Genomic DNA, 5511 nt, shown 5'->3' on the forward strand with positions numbered 1-5511 from the left:
TAAAAACTGTTTGCACATTTTCAATGAAATGTAAGAGCTACAACAGACACATGGCAAAGTAAAAATAGAAAGAATGTACATGACTCATCCTAAAGATCATCCAAATTAAGCACACTCCAAAATGGTGCACACCAAATCCTGAGCTTCCAGGTTACAAAGAAAAATCCTTGCCAGCAATTAGGAAGAAAGTAAGCAAATAGCTAGAGCCACAGCCAGACTCCTGAAAGATAAAACAGTAATTACTGAAAAGAAGGCTTAGAATTCACTACATCCAAAAAATTATCATCAAGAGTCATGTATCCTCCAAAAGTAAATATAATTGGACTTTGGGGCAGTTGGAAATCTGGTCTCATCTTAGATCTGCCCCTAGGACCCCAGCCCTCTGTGCCTTCTCCAATAGAGACAAACATTTTCATTCATCTGTTTATCTTAATGATTTCAAATCCTAACAGCTGTTCAAATGTGAATGTAGACAGGGTCTAGGAAGTTCACAAGAGGAAGGAACACATTTAATTCTCCTTCTAGCATGATTATCAGCACCCCAAAAATGGCTATGGTAAGCTGGATCCTCCACTCTCCAAGATTCCCTCAGCCTTTCCCATGACTCAGAAGATTGCTCTTCCAACAAATACTCTTGTCACCCTGCACTCTGACCCTGGGAACAGGAGCAGATTGCCTTAAGGAGAAGGAACCTCACCTGGAATGACAGACTTGGTGATTTTATTTTGCCCTCTGGCCCTGGAGGAACCTTCAGAAGCCTCTGGTTAAAAGTGAGGCCTGAGTAAGTACTATAGGAAGGATGCAGAAGCCCTGTGGCTTCCTGTCTAGATGTCACTGGCCAATCAGAGCCCAGGCACTCGGGAGTCTTCCTCAGAGGAGATTGCTTCAGCATTTCCCCATTACAACACTCATGTCTTTCTTCCTCTTTTATCTCATGAGCTAGCTGCCCTTTCCTTCCGCAGGTGAATGTTTTCCATTTCATGGACCACTTTGCACCAGTCTTTAGTTCCCTCCCCACCCCCATGGCTGATAGACCAGCATCCCTCTCCTGGCACCCACATTCCTCTTAAGTCCCTGTTCTTCTTGTCTGACAACCACGAATGGCATCTTCTGCCTCTGTGGAACTTCCACCTCTTAGATACATACAACACAATGTTTGCCATCAACTACCAGAAAGTTCCAGTGTGTCTATTCCATTTCCAAAGTCCCCCCCCCACCCAGCCATCCCATAAATGGAACTCTTCAAACAGCTTTTTGATTATGGATGTGTGTATGACAGAAACAGAAACACAGGAAGACAAAGAAACAGAGACAGAGAGACAAAGACAAAGAGATGGAGACAATCAGAGAGAAAAACAGAGATAGAGGCAAAAAGGAAGAGATATAGAAAAACAGGTATCAAGAGAGAGACATTGACAGAGAGAGAGAGAGAGAGAGAGAGAGAGAGAGAGAGAGAGACAGGGAGACAAAGAGACAGAGAGAGGGTGAAATAAACAGAAAGACAGAGACAAATATAGATACAGAGGCAAGCAGAGATAGAGACAGACAAAAAGGTAGAGACAGACAAATATTAAGCAACAGAGGAGAGAGACAGAAATAGATAGAGAAACTGGCAAAAGAGACAGAAACGAAAAGGCAGAAATATAGATAGACAGATATCAAGAGAGAGAGACAGACAGACAGACAAGTGGACATATAGGCAGGCAGGCAGAAAGAGATAGTGACAGAGAGACTGAGACAGAGAGACACAAAGACAGAGAGGGAGACAAAGAGAAGAAAGAGACAAAGACAAACAAAAATAGAGAGATATAGAGACAAAGAGACAGAGACAAAAAGGCAGAGACAGACGAATACTAAAAGAGAGGGAGAGCTTTTCCCTTCCTGACCCCTATCCCTTACTTCCCTCTCCCTCCCCCTTTCCCTGCTGCCGCCGCCGCAGCCTCCGCCTCTGCCTCGGGAGGAGCTTGTCTGTCTCAGCGATGGCTTCTCGGGCCTCCACGTTATTGCGGGACCAAGAGGTGGAGGAGATAAAAAAAGAGACCGGCTTTTCCCACAGTCAGATCACCCATCTCTCCAGCCGGTTTACCAGTCTGGACAAAGGAGAGAATGGTACTCTCAGCCGGGAAGACTTCCAGCGGATTCCAGAGCTTGCCGTCAATCCCCTGGGGGATCGAATCATCAATGCCTTCTTCCCTGAGGGAGAGGACCAGGTAAACTTCCGTGGATTCGTGAGAATTCTAGCTCACTTCCGACCAATCGAAGATAATGAGAAAAGCAAAGATGTGAATGGACCAGAAGCACTCAACAGCCAGAGCAATAAACTACACTTTGCTTTTCGATTATGTGACTTGGATAAAGATGACAAGATTTCCCGAGGTGAATTGTTACAGGCATTACGCATGATGGTTGGAGTGAATATTTCAGATGAGCAGCTGGGCAGCATTGCAGATAGGACAATACAAGAAGCTGCCAAGATGGGGACAGTGCCATATCCTTTCCAGGGTTTATTAAGGTTTTGGAGAAGGCGGATGTAGAGCAGAAGATGAGCATTCGGTTTCTTCACTAATAGATTGGGACCAAATTGTTCCTGACTGTCCTGTATTTCAGAAGCGGAACTTGAGTTTTTCTCCCTCTCCCTTCAGAGTCCCTTCTCTGCCCAAGCACTGCTGCTGTTGCATGACACACCCTGCCCTGTTTGTGCCAGCACACACCTGCCAGCCGTGGTGTTAGAAGCAGGGCACTAGGTTATGAATGGTACACCTGGGCTCTTCTGCTCTCTTTGGTTTCTCCCTCCACAGTTCTCCATTTATCAATATTGCCTTTCCTTTTTGTGCTGCTGTCAGCTGTAAATCCATCAGTCTGAGAAAGGGAGGGAGGGAAGCACTTCTACCCATCCCCAAAGAGCCAACAAAGCCCCTTCCCTGGATGGAGACTGGAGCCATATATGTGTTCTAGTCAGGTTTTAGCACGCCTCCTCGACTTTCTTTAATGTCTCTACCCACACGTATGTAACCACACAGCCAATCCTTCAGTCTCATCATTCCTTTTTATTGAGCCTCACCCTCCCTTGCTCTTCCTTCCCCCAAGCTGTGCCTATCACACTCGCACGTGTCTGACTTGTCAGGGCTTATAAGGTCGGTGAAGTGGCTTGATGGTTTTTAATCACTTTTCACTCTTAACTGAGACTCTAGGACCTTGCCTCCCCAGGAGCTTTTGGGTACCTGCTACTCTTTCTTGGGCTCCTTACACTACGTTGTAGTTGAAAGACTGCAGGATGGAGGCATCCTTCCTGAAAGCACGTGGCCAAGGTGAGAGGTGGAGGTCAAGCCCTCTGGGGGTGCTCACTTAGGTCACCTCACCTCTGATCTCTGACCTTCATGATTACTCTTGTTAGTACCGTATTTACTCTTCAGAAACTGGCCATCCAACTGGAAGCACACTTGATTTCCGGGCAGGTATTATTGGGATGGCATCTGTGGCAATATGTATGTGAAATTTCTCACGGTTCCTTGGAAAGTGAGGCAGGCTTAGTGTCTGGAGATCCTAGGTATTGACACTTGCAGCATGGTTTATACTTCGATATTGCTACACTGAAGTATTTTATATTTTGAGTGTCCAAGTAGACAAATTAGTGTTCAGGAAGTGCCTAACGTATCTCAGATCAGGAAATTTTAAGATTGTCCTCAGTATCTTGAAGTTTTGCATGCAAATTAATTCTCTTTAAAATTGACATTTGCAAATGATTATGCTGGAATTCATAGCAAGCTCATATTACAGGTCCAAGAGATGAATGTATTGCAAAGTTAGCCTCCTGGTTAACTAGCTTCTTAGATCCTCATATATACTGCAGCTGATTCTTCAGAAATGAGGGATCTGGCACTGATTGTACATCTTGAGGTGGGTTTGTAGGCACTTGAAAAAAGCCAGAGCAACTTCCCTGCCAAAGTCAGCTTAATTGAGGCTTCCCTGAATCAGGCTGTGCCATGCTAGCTGTTGTATAAGGTGATTCATATCTGTATCTGCCCTGGACTTGCTTTTTTCTGGCTCCTTGCTTACTTATTTGTATCAGAAGACTGATCAAGGTGTACATAGGATTCTTTGGGAAGGTACCTTGCTGACCTATCCTGAATTTTAGAATGCTAGCTGAAAAAATGGGGTGAGGTAAGGAGGGGGTCAGGTGGGGCAGTGTAGATGCAAATTGCCAGTGACTTTCTCATGAGGGAATGAACCTAGATTACTGTTCAGATGATGTTACATAGGAATTGTATAAAAGGGAAGAATTGTCCAATGTGATCTGTTAGAGAAGTACTTTAGTGGTTTCACGACTTGCATATTTAAGGTTCTTAAGGAAAAAATGCATTTTCCCCCTTTGGCTGTATAGCAAACTATTTTAATCCGTGGTTGTGCCTTACTGTTCCATTAAAATAGTATTCTTTAATCCATCAATAAATACTTGTGGTTAAAACAAATAAACAGCTCTTGTTTTAGAAAAAAAGAGAGGGAGAGAGGAAGAGAGAGAGAGAGGAGAGAGAGAGAGAGAGAGAGAGAGAGAGAGAGAGAGAGATGCTCTTTCCTACTTTAGCCCAACATTTGGTACTTAGTAGGCCCTTGATAAATATTATTGATTGATTAATATATGTGAGGGACATTCCTTTTATTTGTTAGTTTCCTTAGGAGATTCAGTAACACTAAGATTTTAATTCCTCACAATCATATGTAAGCACAACTTTCTGAACACTATATCCTCCAGAATATGACTAGTGAAAAGCACGGGAGAAAAAAAATCACTGTTTTCCTTATCTTTAAAATATAAATTCATGTTGCTACAAAAGAAGCCACATTTTGATGTGGGGAAAAGTATGCTGGACTTGAAGTTAGTTAAGACCTGGTTTCAAATTCCAGCCCTGAGCTGTGAGCTGATCTGGACAACATTCTGGAGAACAATCTGGAAGTATACCCAAAGGGCTATGAAACTGGGCATACCCTTTGATTTGCCAATTCCATTGCTAGGTCTATATTCCAAAGACATTCATAAAAAGGGAAAAGGATCTATTTGTACAAAAATATTTATAACAGCTCTTTTTGCAGTGGCCAAGAATTGGAAATCAAAGGGATGTCTATCAATTGGGGAATGGCTAAACAAGCTGTGGCATATGATTGTAATTGAATGTTATATGAAATGACAAGCAGGATGATTTCAGAAAATCCTGGAAAGACTTACATGAACTGATGCAGACTGAAGTAAACAGAACCAGGAGAATGTGTACACAGTAACAGCAATATTGTTTGATGAAGAACTATAAATGACTTAGCTATTCTCAGCAATACAATGATCGAAGACCATCCCAAAGGACTAATGATGAACCACACTATCCACCTCCAGAGAAAGAACTGATATTGTTCAAATACAGATTAAAGCTGCTATTTTTCGCTTTCTTTAACTTTTTTTCCTTTTATTTGAGTCTTCTTGTACAAAATGACTAATATGGAAATGTTTTACATAATTGAACA

The 5511-nt window shown here is 42.8% G+C and overlaps 1 pseudogene; it reads left to right on the forward strand.

The window, feature by feature from the left end:
* The first annotated feature begins 1945 nt into the window (after nucleotides 1–1945).
* Nucleotides 1946–5001, forward strand: LOC114028936 (annotated as a pseudogene).
* The last annotated feature ends 510 nt before the right edge of the window (nucleotides 5002–5511 follow it).

Source organism: Vombatus ursinus, unplaced genomic scaffold, assembly GCF_900497805.2.
Source record: "Vombatus ursinus unplaced genomic scaffold, bare-nosed wombat genome assembly UNPS02014902.1, whole genome shotgun sequence".
In the NCBI taxonomy this organism is placed as follows: domain Eukaryota; kingdom Metazoa; phylum Chordata; class Mammalia; order Diprotodontia; family Vombatidae; genus Vombatus; species Vombatus ursinus.